Source organism: Somniosus microcephalus, chromosome 3, assembly GCF_052327205.1.
Source record: "Somniosus microcephalus isolate GS21.2 chromosome 3, FLI_Smic_1.0, whole genome shotgun sequence".
Lineage (NCBI taxonomy): Eukaryota > Metazoa > Chordata > Chondrichthyes > Squaliformes > Somniosidae > Somniosus > Somniosus microcephalus.
The window spans coordinates 267,092,076-267,097,854 of record NC_140989.1 but is presented as its reverse complement, the minus strand read 5'-3'; positions in this window follow the sequence as shown (position 1 = coordinate 267,097,854).

The window sequence follows — 5,779 nt, the reverse complement described above, 5'->3', positions numbered from 1 at the left end:
AGTAAAGGCGGGGGCGGAGCGGGGAGTCAGCGTCCGCGTCATCTTCTGCCCGGAGCGCGACTTGAGTCCGGCCGGGCCTCACGCGGTAGGTTGCGCGGCGGCGTCTCTCTGGTCTTGAAGCCGGCTCGGGCGGGGGGCGGGGCTCGGGAAGGCAGAGCTCAGGAGGGCGCGCACGCGGGGGCTCGGGAGGGCGCGAGCGCAGGGCTCAGGGGGGCGAGGCTCGGGAGAGCGGCAGCGTGGGCTCGGGAGGGCGGGGCTCGGGGAGAGCAGGAGGGCGGGGCTCGGGAGGGCGGGGCTCGGGCTGAGCCATGTCAGTGCGTGGGGCGGCACGGAGCTCCGCGGAGCCATCGGGTCTGCTAGCTCCCCCCCCCCTCCCCTTTCTCCCCCCACACCCCCCCTCCCCTCCCCTCTCCCCCTTCCTCCCCCTCCCCTCCCCCCTCTCCCCCCCTCCCCCTCTCTCCCCCCCCCCTCCTCGCCCCCCTCCCCTCCCCTCCCCCCTCACACCCCACAACCCCCCTCCCCCTCCCCCTCCCCCCCTTCCCCCCTCTCTCCCCCTTCCCCCCCAGTCGCTCTCTCTCTTCCCCCCAGTTGCTCTCTCTCTTTCCCCCAGTCACTCGCTCGCTCTCTCTCTCTTCCCCCAGTCGCTCGCTCTCTCTCTCTTCCCCCAGTCGCTCGCTCTCTCTCCCTCTTCCCCCCCAGTCACGCGCTCTCTCTCTCTTCCCCCAGGTCACGCGCTCTCTCTCTCTTCCCCCAGTCGCTCGCTCTCTCTCTCTCCCCGCCAGTCGCTCTCTCTCTCTCTCCCCCCCCCAGTCTCTCGCTCTCTCTCTCTCACTTCCCCCCAGTCGCTCTCTCTCTCTCTTCCAACAACAACATTCCCTCAAAAATCCCCTCGGCACCGCCGGGCACTTCAGCTGTCTATATATATATAAAAGGATACATCTGTCTGTCTGTCATTCCGTCTGTCTGTCTGTCTGTCTTGAATAAACTCGAAATTTATAGAGCATACCTACACGTGTGTTACGTCGAAAGAAAGCTGACGATTCCAGAACCGTCCTAAGTGTATTTACGTTTTGGCCGGGCAAAAATTGCGCCCGCGGTATCCAAAAAACTTTCAACATTCCGCTCATTAGCATTGAGTGACGTCGAGGTCGAGCAATCGTACGGCGGGTTCCTGGCGCGTGCGGGCGGGCCCTCCCATGGTCGCGTGATGGGACGATTGACCAATCCTACGCTTCAGTGACCTGACGGTCCACCAATCGGTGCGTGTGTGGGCAGGCCTTATCGTTCTGAACCGAGGTGAGTCGCCGCCATCTTGATTCCAAACTTTTCCTTTCTTTTTCCCGCTTTCTGCGTGTTTCTTTTCAAATCTACATTTCCAGCAAAAAAAAAGTTGCTTTTTAAAAGACAAATTGTTTTTTAAAAAAGTTAATTAATTTGTAAATCTTTTGTCTAACCTCTATAATTTTCCTACCTTTCACCGTTTTTCCAGGCCTCAAAGCTGGGCGTCTGTTGACCAGCCACGCCCGAGCTAGGTGCCTCCCGTTGCGATCGACAAAAGGCCAGCGATCGCCGCCATCTTTGTGAAGGTTGGAGGGGGCGGGCCTGAGCCGAGCATCGCCACCCGCCGCAATCTTAGTAAAGGCGGGCGGGGCGGGGAGTCAGCGTCCGCGTCATCTTCTGCCCGGAGCGCGACTTGAGTCCGGCCGGGCCTCACACGGTAGGTTGCGCGGCGGCGTCTCTCTGGTCTTGAAGCCGGCTCGGGCGGGGGACAGCGGGAGATCGCCGGGGGCGGGACCATCAGGAGATCCGGGGGCGGGGACATCGGGAGGCGGGACATCGGGAGATCGGGGGGCGGGACATCGGGAGATCGGGGGACGGGAGATCGGGGGGGGGCGGGGAGATCGGGGGGCGGCACATCGGGAGATCGCGGGGCGGGACATCGGGGAGATCGGGGTCGGGACATCGGGGAGATCGGGGGGGCGGGACATCGGGGGAGAGGGCGGAGAGGGAGATTGGGGGGGTGGAGCTTGGGGACTCCCCCTCTCCCCCTCCTCTCCCCCCTCCTCCCCCTCCCCCCTTCCCTCCCCCCCCCTCCCTCCCCCCTCCCCCCCCTCCTCCCCCTCCCCCCCCCCTCCTGCCCCCCCCCCTCCCTCCCTCCTCCCCCCCTCCTCCCCCCCTCCTCCCCCACCCTCCCCTTTCCCCCCCTCCCCTCCCCCTCCACCCCCCAGTCGCTGTCTCTCTTCCCCCCAGTCGCTCTCTCTCTTCCCCCCAGTCGCGCTCTCTCTTCCCCCCCAGTCGCGCGCACTCTCTCTCTCTCTTCCAACAACAACATGCCCTCGAAAAAGCCTCGGCACCGCCGGGCACTCCAGCTAGTATTTTTTATTATTATATATAAAAGGATAGTGGTGTCTGTCTGTCTGGACATCACTCAAAAGTTATAGCGCGTACCTACACATATGTTTATATCAAAAGAAAGGTTATGATTAGGAGGGTGTCCTAGGTGTATTTACTTTTTGGTCAGACAAAAAATGTTCAAAATTCCGCTCATTAGCGGTTGGCCAATCATACGGGGGAAATCTGCTCATTAGCATTGAGTGACATGAAGGTTGACCATTCCAACGGGGGGAGCGCGCTGCATCACGGGGGGCGTTTCATGGCGTGTGTGGGCGGGGCCTAATCCTTCAAACTGAAAAGCAAGTGGCGGCCATTGTTGTTTGTGATGGAGCAACTCTGCTCTGTCCGACCATGGGCCCCAGTCCCACCCTCACCCTCCTCCTCCTCCGCTTTCTCCCCTCTCTCCTGTCACCCTGGCCTCTCCGCTCGTGGGTTGTTTGCATCCACGGTGGATGAGCTGCCTGCAGGCCTCAGCCCTCGAAGCCTTGGCCTCTCCTCGCCAGCCACGCCCAAGCTAGGCACCGCCCGTCCCGCTGGGCCCAATTCCAAACCAGCGGCCCGCCATCTTGGTAAAAGCTGGCCTCCTCCTTCTCTCCGCTTTCTCCCCTCTCTCCTGTCACCCAGGCCTCTCCGCTCTGCAGGATGTCACTGCCGAGCTCTTCGGGTCGGAGGGAGCGGGAGCTCAGCTCGGGTGACTCCAGCCGGGCCTCAGGTGCTACGCCGCCCACGGTGTCTCCGGGGTGGCGGCCCTGCAGCGGGAGCTCATCAGTGGGAGCTCAGCTCAGGTGAGTCGGGCTGGGCCTGAGGCGCTCGGGAGGGAGAGGGGAGGAAGGGAGAGAGAGGAAAGGAGGGAGAGAAAGGGGGAGGGAGGGAGGGGAGGGAGAGGAGAGAGGGGGAGGGAGAGGAGAGACGGGGAGGAGGGAGAGAGGGAGGGAGAGGAGAGGGGGAGAGGGAGAGGGGAGGGAGAGAGAGAGGGGAGGGAAGGAGAGCGGGGAGGGAGAGGGAGAGGGAGGGAGAGGAGAGGGGGAGAGAGGGAGAGAGAGGGAGAGGGGAGGGGGGGGGGCAGGGAGAGAGAGGGGCAGGGAGAGAGAGGGGGAGGGAGAGAGAGAGGGTGAGGGAGGGAAAGAGTGAAGGGGTGGGAGAGGGAGGGAGAGCTCGCCTTCTTCCTCCAGGTTAATCCCGAACTAAATCCACAAGTCTCTCCCCTCTCTCTCCCCCCCAGTCTCTCTCTCCCCCCCCGTCTCTCTCTTCTCCCCCCCAGTCTCTCCTCTCTCTCACTCTTCCCCCAGTCTCTCTCTCTCTCTCCCCCAGTCTCTCTCTCTCTGTCTTCCCGTCTCTCTCTCCCCCCAGTCTCTCTCTCTCCCCCCCAGTCCTCCTCTCTCTCTCTCTCTCTCTCTCCCCCCAGTCTCTCTCTCTCTCTCTCTCCCCCCCAGTCTCTCTCTCTCTCTCTCCCCCCCCCAGTCTCTCTCTCTCTCCCCCCCCAGTCTCTCTCTCTCTCCCCCCCAGTCTCTCTCTCTCTCTCCCCCCAGTCTCTCTCTCTCCCCCCCAGTCTCTCTCTCTCCCCCCCAGTCTCTCTCTCTCCCCCCAGTCTCTCTCTCTCTCTCTCCCCCCCCAGTCTCTCTCTCTCTCTCCCCCCCAGTCTCTCTCTCTCTCTCCCCCCAGTCTCTCTCTCTCTCTCCCCCCCAGTCTCTCTCTCTCTCTCCCCCCCAGTCTCTCTCTCTCTCTCTCCCCCAGTCTCTCTCTCTCTCTCCCCCCAGTCTCTCTCTCTCTCTCCCCCCAGTCTCTCTCTCTCTCCCCCAGTCTCTCTCTTCTCCCCCCAGTCTCTCTCTCTCTCTCTCCTTCCCACTCTCTCTCTCTCTCCTTACCCCCTCTCTCTCCTTCCCCCTCTCTCTCTCTCCTTACCCCTTTCTCTCTCTCTCCTTCCCCCTCTCTCTTTCCCTCTCTCTCTCTCCTTCCCACACAGACAATCCCAACAGTTTATAAACAGTTTTATAAACATTGCACAGGTTTCTTCATTTCCCTCAGCACCGCCGGCACTCCAGCTAGTTCTTTATAAAATAAATGTCAAATACAATACAGAACATGCAAAACTTCCAGTTATTCTTATAAAAGTAACCAGAGGTCTTGCATCAGCTCACAATATGTTGTGCATATTTTTCCAATATAAACCTCACTCACTGGAGAGTCCTAGGCCTTGAAACTGTGCTGTGTAACAGTGTACAAACACCTTTTGTTTGAAATTTCTCTCTCCAGGAGTTTTGCAGTGACATTAGCCCATTTATTTTAAGAACGCGAAAGTTGGCAACAAACCGAAAGCTGTGTAGAAACATTCTGCATTTCCGGCTCGTTATGGGAGTGGACTCATTAAAAAAAAATGTAAATGCTGGGGAGGGAGCGGGCTCATTTAAAAAAAATAGAAACATCATGCTTCCGGTTCCAGATAATGCGTAGTACGCGTCTGTGCAGCTTTTGGTCGCTGGCAGCAGCCACTCCGTTATTTTAAACAGAGTAATAACTCCATTAAAATAGCTGAGAGAGGCATTTCAGACAATCATTAAATAAGGTTGGTGAGCTGCAGGCGCAAATAGCCGCATAGGAATATGATGTTGTGCCGATAAAGGAGACCTAGCTCAAAAAAGAGCAGGATTGTGTACTAAATATTCCTGGATATAAGGGACCAAAAGGAGACCTACGCATGGAGGCAGCAGGCATGGCTGAGGTACTAATGAGTGCTTTGCATCTATCTTCACCAAGAAAGAAGATGCTGCCAAAGTCATAGTGAAAGAGGAGGTAGTGGCGATACTGGATGGGATAAAGAGGAAGTACTAGAAAGGCTGGAAGGCTGGCTGTACTTAAAGTTAATGGCCCAGAAATTCGGGTCGGGGGGCTTCCGCGGGTGCAAGCCCCGACCTGCACTTACCTTGCGCGCCGGCAGTTGAGCTCTGGGCTCCCGTGGAATTCCGCTCTGGGGCCTGCTCCAACTCCCGGCGCGCTGTGTTTGCGTGTCCCAGGGGCGTAGTTAGTGCGATGCGTCCCCTGGGATCACGTGAGCCATGGGCAGCCAATCAGAGGAGGGAAAAGCCCATTCATAAGATTGACAGGAAGACCTGTCTAAACTATGAATATACGGGCCCCAAAATAACAGTAAACCTTCAAATAATTTTTTTTTTAAATCACACTTTTTAAATAAATTATAAATTACATTAAATAACTATTTTAAACAATCATTTTAATTTTTGAAAAAAAATAATTTTATAAAAAAACAGGGCTAAAAATAAACTTACCTTGCTTTAAAGTATTTAAAAATAATAAACCTGTGGAAAAAATGTTTTAATTTTAATTAATTGACCACTTACCTTTTAAAATGCAGGCCTTACGCCTGGTT